The sequence below is a fragment of the Sapajus apella genome, unplaced genomic scaffold (assembly GCF_009761245.1).
Source record: "Sapajus apella isolate SASKATOON/1434 unplaced genomic scaffold, GSC_monkey_1.0 scaffold808, whole genome shotgun sequence".
In the NCBI taxonomy this organism is placed as follows: domain Eukaryota; kingdom Metazoa; phylum Chordata; class Mammalia; order Primates; family Cebidae; genus Sapajus; species Sapajus apella.
This window is the reverse complement of record NW_022437734.1, coordinates 1-9,281: the sequence shown is the minus strand read 5'-3', so window position 1 is coordinate 9,281 and position 9,281 is coordinate 1. Positions and strand designations below refer to the sequence as shown.

At 46.3% G+C, this 9,281-nt stretch overlaps 2 pseudogenes; one reads left to right on the top strand and one right to left on the bottom strand.

Moving 5' to 3' along the window:
• Window positions 1-1,945: 1,945 nt before the first annotated feature.
• Window positions 1,946-3,526, top strand: LOC116546368 (annotated as a pseudogene).
• A 4,346-nt stretch (window positions 3,527-7,872) lies between these two features.
• Window positions 7,873-9,206, bottom strand: LOC116546367 (annotated as a pseudogene).
• Between the last annotated feature and the right edge of the window lie 75 nt (window positions 9,207-9,281).

The following is a 9,281-nucleotide window of genomic DNA, read 5'->3' as shown; positions in this document are numbered from 1 at the left end:
CAGAAATCTTAAAGCTAGCATTTTAGAATAGAAAACCGAGCTGCTGGTTCACAGGTGAAGTTTTACCAATCAAATTTAAAAACAAAAGAAAGCTGCTAACACATATCAGCTCAGAACAAAGATTAAAAACGACCAGCAGATCACTTTAACCTCCTCAAGCACTGGGAGTCATTCCTGCGGATGAACCACACTGTACCCCAAAGAAACGACAGCACTTCAAGAAAAGACTTCCTGTCCAAAGCAGCTTTACCGGCAAAAGACAGGAGGAGGCGAGGAAGCCATTCCAAAAGTCTCGCTGCACTTTGGTGGGAGGATGCCAAGTGAGATCATCTAAGAAGTCCCAAAGGCCCGCCAGCGGGTTTCTCCCCCGCCCCATGAGAGGAGTGCTGCGGGCGGCCGCGGGAGAGGAACCCAGGGCAGGGACTTCAGCCCGGCGGCCGCCCGGGCCAGCTCGCGCAGCAGAAGTTGCGGAGGCCGCTGCGCGTCCACCCGGCTGTGCGCCCGGGTCCGAACTCACTGCCCGCGGCCTGGCGCGGCGCCCTCAGCTCAAAAACGCTGCGTGGACGTCCCGGCAAACCTGCGCTTCCCATGGGCATGGCAGCCGCCCGCCGCGCCTCCGCCCTCCGCAGGTCGCCCGCCCGTCCCGCGTTTCCGGAAGCGCCGCGCTCACTCAGATGCTTCCAGCTGCCACGCCGCCCTCGCCTGCCCCTCCCAGCGCCGCCGCGGTCGCCATTGCCGCCCAGCGCCCCCCTGCGGCCCCTGGCTCTTCCGCTCCGGCCCGGCCACCGAGCGCCCCAGGCGCAGGCGCAGGCGCAGTGGGGCCTTAAAGGGGCCGGCCACCTCCACCGCACACCAGGTTAGGCCAGAGCGGGCACCAGCTGGAGCAGTCCCGAGGAACAGCTGCGCTCCCAGGGCTGGACATATCGCTGGAAGGTTTTGGGTTCAAATACAGCAGAAGATGAAGAACAGAGGAATTAAGAGTGAGAATCCCTCCTCAAAGGGTGCCTGGGCCGTGTTCCTTGGCAGTTCGGGTGTATTTGCAGTATTGATCTGAAATGCTGTATCTCCAGGGATGGGATGTGTTTTAGGATGCAGTCCTCCTCTTCTGCATCAGACACGCCCTCCCGGGCAGCCTTGGTTTCTGCTCCCTCTCTGCTGGCCACCTGCCCTTTCATTGCTTTTAGGGAAGAGGAAACAATTTTCAACACTGAAACTTGCCAGGGCTTCTAAGAACCTGTCTGTGGATGGGCTGCCTAAAGATCACCGGGGAAGACTTTTTTAATGCAGATTTTCTGTTGCAAGAACTTATAATTCTCTAAATCTACATTAAGGACTAGAAAGAATCAAAAAGGCCTGAAGAATCTGCACATATTAAGACTTTTTCCGAGTTCCCCGACCAGAGAGAAAGAGCGGGCATGCGGGGAGCAGAGGTTGTGGCAGGCAGCGGAGGCACCGGGAGCCGCCGAGTGACCCCGCCGCCCTTCCGGACCCCTCCCCACCCTCAGGCCCGCCGCCCGCGCCTATGGCCCCTGCGCACCCAGACAGCTCCCGCGACTCCATGCCCTGCGGCACCCACCAGTTCTTCGCCGTGGCAGTCTCACCGAGTGGCACCTCCTGCCCACCGCCCACGGCAGCAACCGAGGCGACCATGACAGCGGTGGAGGATGCTGCTGAGTGGAAGAGAGCGCAGCCTGGCCACCGGGCCTGCTTACTAGCCTTGCTGATTGTCTATTTTTATAAGATTGTCTACTTTTCTAAGAACTTTTGCAAACAAAGAAACTTTTTAAAAAGGATGACTCTAATTTATATTTAATCCAAAGAAAAAGGATGTCGGGCAACTTGGGTTTGGGGTTTTGGCTTTGTTTCTGTCTTCTCTTCGTTGACTTTGGGGCTCCGGTGCCCCAGCTGCGGCGGGCTCCGGGGGACCTTCTGGGCCCCCACATTAATGAGGCAGCCACCCGGCGATCTGACAGGGCTGTCAGCGAGGCGCTGCTCCCACCTTTCTCCACGGCATCTGTCCTGGTGGGAAGGGAGAGGACACTGCGTTAAGCAGGTGCTCCAAATAACCGGATTAACCGCTGGCAGGAGGAGCTCTCCCACATGAAGGACTTCCCCCAATGCTTCCTGGCCACCCCAGGACCTGGTGGCGGCGACTGTGGCCACAGACCTGCCGGAGCCACTGCAGCCCCTCGTAGCAATCTGGCCCCCTGCCCCGGAGAGAGACCGAGGAGTTCAACCATCTCCTGGACCTGGACCTTATCCTCTCCAATTTGCTGTCCATCAGCAGTCGGTGGCCGCCACTGTGTCCTTGTCAGCATCAACGCCTTCCTTGTCGTTCCCGTCGAGCAGCGGCCCTGCCAGCGCCCCTCCACCTTCAGCTTCAGCTGTCCGATGCCGGCGGGGGCGACCCAGGCGTGGGGACCACACGGGCAGAGGACTCCTCTATGGCAGCAAGTCAGCTGCCCCTCCGACGGCTCCATTCAACCTGGCGGACATCCACACCGGAAGCCCCTCGAGCGGTTCCTCGGCGGAGCTCCTGCGGCCGCGATTGGAAGCGGTGTCCATTCCACCGCCCCAGCCGCTAGGTGTTGGGGTTACTAGCAAGTTCGTGCTGAAGGCACCGCTGAGCACCCCCAGCATCGAGTATGGCAGCCAGTTGTCATCAGCGTCAGCGAAGACGGCCCTGACAGCAGCCACCTGGTGGTGGTGGCGGCCCCCACAACGGCTGCCCGCGGCGCCTGTACCCCAAGATCAAGCAGGAGGGGTCTCCTCGTGCACCCACTCGGGCGCTGGACCCCTCCCAGCCATGGCCACTGGCGGGCTGCACACGACGTCCCCCTGGGCGGCAGCTCCCGACCCCGGCACCTGAGGAAGTGCTGAGCGGCAGGGACTGTCACCCTGCCCTGCCGCTTCCCCGGCTTCCATTCCCACCCGGGGCCCAATTACCCATCCTTCCTGCCTGACCGACGCAGCCGCAAGTCCTGCCGCTGCATTACCAAGCTCATGCCGCCCGGTTCCTGCTGGAGGAGTTCAGGCCAATCAGGGAAAGACGAGGTGACCCAGAAAAGGGTCGCCACCCATACTTGTGATTATGCGGGCTACGGCAAAACCTACACAAAGAGTTCCCATCCCAAGGCACACCTGCGAACCCACACAGGTGAGAAACCTTACCATGGCGACCGCCGTGGCTGTGGATGGAAATTCGCCTGCTCAGATGAACTGACCAGGCACTACTGTAAACACACTGGGCAACGCCCGTTCTGGTGCCAGAAATGCGACCGAGCATATTCCATGTCAGACCACCTCGCCTTGCACATGAAGAGGCATTTTTAAATCCCAGACAGTGGATATGACCCACACTGCCAAGGGACAATTCAGGTTTTTGTTCGTTTTTTACCTTTTCAGCTGGTCTTCCCGATGAGGGGAGGAGCCCAGCCAGAAAGCACTACATTCATGGTCAAGTTCCCAGCTGAGTCAACTTGTGAGTGGATAATCAGGAAAAATGAGGAATCCAAAAGACAAAAATCAAAGAATCGATGGCGTCTGTGACTGGATCGTCCATCATTCCAATTCTAAATCCGATTTGAATATTCCTGGACTTACAAAATGCCAAGGGGGTTATTACCCCCTTTCTATAAGCAAGGCGTAAAAAGGAATCAAGCCCCTTCTTCTGGCCAAGAGAATTTTGAGTATTAGCCATCTCTCGGTCACTGGCAACAAAGGACTTCTGATTCTATCTCAGAGTGTGGCGCTTTCCTTACAACTAGCTTGGTTACAACATTAGCAGTGTGAAAACAGACTAATGCCAGCACACATAGGTCTAAGTTAAATGTAAATTGACGGAAGAAGCAATGTCATGTGAACAGTAAGCATAAGGGGGTTGAAAGCGTTATATTGCTACCAGTTATATTACTACCAGTAAAGAAGAGATTTTTAAATGAAATGTATTACCAGAGATTAAAAAAAAAGAGACATTTCACAATAACAAAGCATCAATCCAACAAAAAGATATGCAATCAGAAATCCGCCCAACAGCTTAACTTCAGAGTTCACACACAAAAATGGACAAAATTACAGAGAGAAATGGAGAATTCTATGAGCATGATTAGATATGTTAAAACTTTAGCAATAAATTTCAAAACTATAGAAAATTCCAACAAAGAACTAGAAAAAAAAAAGCATTAACCACACAGACTTTATGTATATAAATACATGTGAACATCAATGAAAAAATATATATTGTCTCAAGTGTGAATGATACATTTACCAAGAGAAACTGTATTTCAGGCCATCAAACAATACATTTGAAAATATTGAAATCATACAAGACATATTTTCTGACCATATGAAAACGCATTAGAAATTGGTAGCAATAAGGTGATCCTGTGTACTGAATGTTTTTGTCGTTCCCTAAATTCATATATTGAAACCTAATCCCTAATGTGATGGTGTTTGGAGGTGGAGGCTTTAGGAGGTGATTAAGTCATGAGGGCAGATCCCTTATTAATTAGATTAGTGTTCTTATAAAAGGGACTTCATTCAGTTCCTTTGCTCCTTCCACCATGTAAGAACACCAAGAAAAGATACCATCTGTGAACCTGGAAACACCCTTAATCACACACTCATTCCACTGTTGTCTTTACCTTGGACTTCCCAGGCTCTGGAATTGTGAGAAATAGATTTCTTTTGTTTATAATCCACACAGACTATGGTATTCTGTTACAACAGCTGAAATGGACAAAGATACATGATTGTAAAAATACCAAGTATTTAGAAATTAAACATCAGAACTCTAAATGACAATTCTGTCAAAGTAGAAATCAAAAGAGAAATTAGGAAATCCTCTAAACAGAAGGATATTAAAGTAAAATAAATCAAAATCTATGGGGTGCAGCTGAAATAATAGGGAAAAAATGACATTTTAAGTACCTCTATTTAAAAAGAAGAAGATCTCAAATTAGTAACTTAGCTTCTGCCGTAAGAAACAAAAAGGAACAAATTAAACCAAAGCATGCAGAGGAAGGAAATAATAATGAAACCGAAGTCGATTACTGAGAAAGATAAATAAAATTAACAAATCCTAAACTTGGTTGTATGGGAAAATAATCAGCAAATTTTATAAAACACTAGCTAGATTGATCAAGACAAAAAGATACAAATTAACAATAACAGGAATAAAAGAACATCAGACCGCTGTGACCTTCAGGTCAAGAAAAGGAATATTAATAATTTTATGCCAATAAGCTTGACATCCAAATGAACAATTTCCTTGAGAGAGAAAACTCATGAAAACTGACCTAAGAAGAAATAGAAAATGTGACCAGCCATATATAAATTGTAGAAATTGAATTTGTAATTGAAATCCTTCCCATAGAGAATACAGAAGGTCCAGAAGGCTTCACTGATGCTTGTATGAAACACACAGTTGAAAAATAGCATCAATCGTACACACGCTGTTTTAGAAATTAAAAGAGGCAACCATTTTCAACTCGATTTATGAGGCCAATATTACTCAGATTAAAAAAAGAAAATGCAGACAACAAAATTAGATGAAAAAAGAACCAAGAACAATTATTTCTCTTTAACAAAGACCAAAAATTTGGTGCAAGAAGTTAATAAATTCAAATACAAAATTTAAAAAAATATGTCATTCCAGATTGGTTTATGAGGAAATGTTTGATTCAAATAAACTGCAAATAAAATAACAACTCAGTTAGTATAATAAAAAACAGGCTGGTTGAAGAGGCTCACGCCTGTAATTCCAGCATTTTGGGAGGCCAAGGTGGGTGAGTCCCTTGAGGTCAGGAGTTCCAGACCAGCCTGGCAAACATGGTGAAATCCCCTCTCTACTAAAAATACAGAATTAGTGGGGCATGGTGGTGGGAGCCTGCAATCCCAGGTACTCAGGAAGTTGAGGCAGGAGATCTTTTGAACCCAGGAGGCAGAGGTTGCCGTGAGCCAACATCATGTCACTGCATTCTACCTGGGCAACAAGAGCAAAACTCTGTCTCAAAATAAAAATTAGCAAAGTAATACCATGTTCAGGCATCAATTTTTTAATGGTGTGTATAATTTCTACACTAAAGTCTACAAGCACTACTGACAGAAAGTAAAGAAGATCAAAATTAACAGAGAAATCGTGTATTCAAGAACTGGAATATCCAGTGTTATTACTTCTCCAAGATTGAGCTATTAAATTAAGTGCATTTTCAATTAAGACACCGGTGAGCTTTAAAAGAAAAGTTAAAAGAAATTGGCAAGCTGAAGCTACCATTTCTATGGAAATACAAATAAGTTTGAATCGCTGAAATAATTTTTAAAAAGAAGGAATTTGGAGGATGCATATTGAGTGATTTCAAGATTTACTATAAACCTCTGGTAATAAAAAGCAGTGTGACATTGGTATAAAATAGGCATAAATCAATGGACTAGAATAAAGAGCCCATGAACAGACCCACACAGACACGGCCAATCCCAACCGTGACATGGGGTAGGGGCGCCCTCTTGTGTTCAGACCCCTTTCCTGCTGCCGGGAGCCCAGGGAGACCCAGGGGAGGCCTTGGCTGAGCAGGTGAGGCGGGAGCTAAGGGCCACCGTTCTCAGCCCTGTGGCCACAGGGGGGCGCCGCCGCGCAGCTGTCAGATTTTTTTTTTTTTAATTATCCATGTTTCTGTTTATATATAGTACATAGGATAACAAATTCAGGAACTATGGGAAAGTAACATATAAAACCTTAATAGAAAATAAAATACAGATTACAAAACACTACCATTTGATTTTTTATGCAAATGCTTCAATATTCCAATATTTTTACTCACTTGCTAAATAAAGCACACAACTCAAAATGCTAAATAATTCTGTGAGTATAAATCTTTAAAGAATACAATGTTAGTGAAAAACCAAAACTGCTTAGTAAGGTATGTATGGCCTTGTTTATTACCTATCATAGACGTCAAGGTGCTCATAGTCAATAGCTATTGAAGCTTTACAGAATATTGTTTTTGGCCCAATATTCATATGTTAAATGAACGTATCAGAGAATCTTATATTTATGGCATCAGGTTATACAGATCTATTCAAAACCATTTTTGTAAAAGTTTAAACACTGGAACAAAAGTCAAATTGTTTCCAAGTGAGACACAAAATGACTCTTGCTAATAGTACAAATTTTGTTCCATGTGTAATAATAAAACTTATTTTTATTTTAGATTCAGGGAGCACATGGGCAGGTTTGTTAGCTGGGTACACTGTGCGCTGCTGAGGTGTGAAGCATGGTTGATCCCATTGCCCAGGTAGTGAGCAGAGCACCCAGTAGGCAGTTTTCAGCTCTCACTCCTACCCTTCCTTCCCAGTGTCTATTGTTCACTTGTGTCCTTGGGTATTACTGTGTTCAAGTTTTTTTTTCTTTACATGAAACCGTTGAAAGCAAAAGTATGTTTTATAGGTTACTTTGTACATTTATCATTCTATTAATACATGTCTTAAGTAATTAAGTAGCATATTAAGGCCATAAACCAAGTCATTATCTCATACCAAAGGACTATTGTTATTCAGTCATCTAGCAAATTCATTTTAATGGGTTATGTTACAGGGTTGAGGTCAGCCTACAGATACAAAATAGGTTAATTAAATTTTTTTTATATCAGCTTTTAATTTTTTCACTGGAACAGGATTTGGGGGTGGGAATGCTAAATGTAGCAGGCTTCAACAAATTTACAGTTTATCAAAATAAAGTTCTTAAATAATATAATAGCTTATACTTTAACTCGTATAATACAAACCCTCATATTAATTGATGGTCACAGAAAAATACTGTAATGATTTAAAGCTTTAAAATGTATCAATGATGCAAGTTTCAAACAAAATGTAGCGATCAAAATTCTTAATTGTCCTTTCACCAAGCTTTTACAAACACAACCAGTCTTCACTGTCTGAGCAAATCCATTTTAGTTTCTTCATTGTGCCTTTTAACGTGACATTTGTCAGGTTGTTGAATTTATACTGCAACAGTATTTTAGATGTTACCCTCTCGAAATTTCCTCACTCCAGATCTCCAGTTCTTGTCTTCCTCCCAAAGCCACACCTGTCTTTTTCTAGCTCAATGCTTTTCAGGAGTCACCAGTTGACCCTTTGAAACAGGTATCCTACTTTCAGTGGCTCTTCTGCTTTCTTTTTTCTTTCTTGCACTTTGAAGAGTTCCTACTCTTCTTTCTTTCTTATTAAGGTCTTGATGCTGGGTTCCATGTTTCAACTTAGATAAGAAAAGATTCTTGTGAGACCTTTTTCTTGTATCCAAACTAGCTTTGGTTTCCATTTCAACATCATTACAATTGGGTTTCTCTTGAGAAGTTATTGTTCTTGCTCTCTTACTTTCTACGCTTTTGCTGCTGCCTTTCTTAGAAAGGTTAATTATTTTTCACTTAGCACGTAATTCACGTAACTCTTCATTTTCTCTGTCATGTGGTTGTAGCTGAAGTGTTGAAAAAAAGGAATAAAATGTATCTTTGTGAGAGATTATCATAGGCAATTTCCTTTTTAAAGGCATATAAGAATTTGGATCACCAAATATTCTTCCAAAGACTTCTTTAAAGTTGCCGTTTTCCGTACAAACAGCGATGGCCTGAATTTCGACTAAATTCTGTATTTCTTCGTGCAGTTTGTCCTGTTCCTTTTCAATTGAACCCCAGGTCATCAGGGCTGTTCCAAGGGTGTCATTCGTTCATCATTTTCACACTGTGCACCCAGGTGTTTTCCTGCTGCAATTCTTACGAAAACTGACATCTGTGTACAGCTCTCAGTCGATAAGCAGCTGGACGCGGCAGTCGGTGAAGAACAGCCTCGGCGCTGCCGGGTCGGGCCGGAGTCCCCGGAGCCGCCGAGGAACGGAGCATCCAGCCGGCAGCCACGGCCTCGGCCTCGGCCACAAAGCCGGGCCCTCCCCGGAGCCCCAGCCGCGCCTGGCGCGAGCGGCCCCTCCCCGTGTCTCCCCGTTTCTGCCGCGGCAGCCCCCCCATCCGCTCTCGGATTCTGAGCAGCGGAGGAAGGAGTGGGTGAGTCCGGCAGAGGCGCCGGGCCGGGCTGGGCATCGGGGTGAAGGCGCCTCGGGCAGCCAGGGACCCCAGAGCGGGACGAGCGGGAAGCTCTGCAGCCTCGCGCGTCCCCGAGGGTTCTGTGTCCTCACCCCTCGCCAGCCCTCCAGGAAGAGCCTGCAGAAAACCGGAAAGAAGAAACGTTTTCTTCTGCTCCGTCTTTGTTTTCAGCGCTCCGTCTTCCTGTGACAG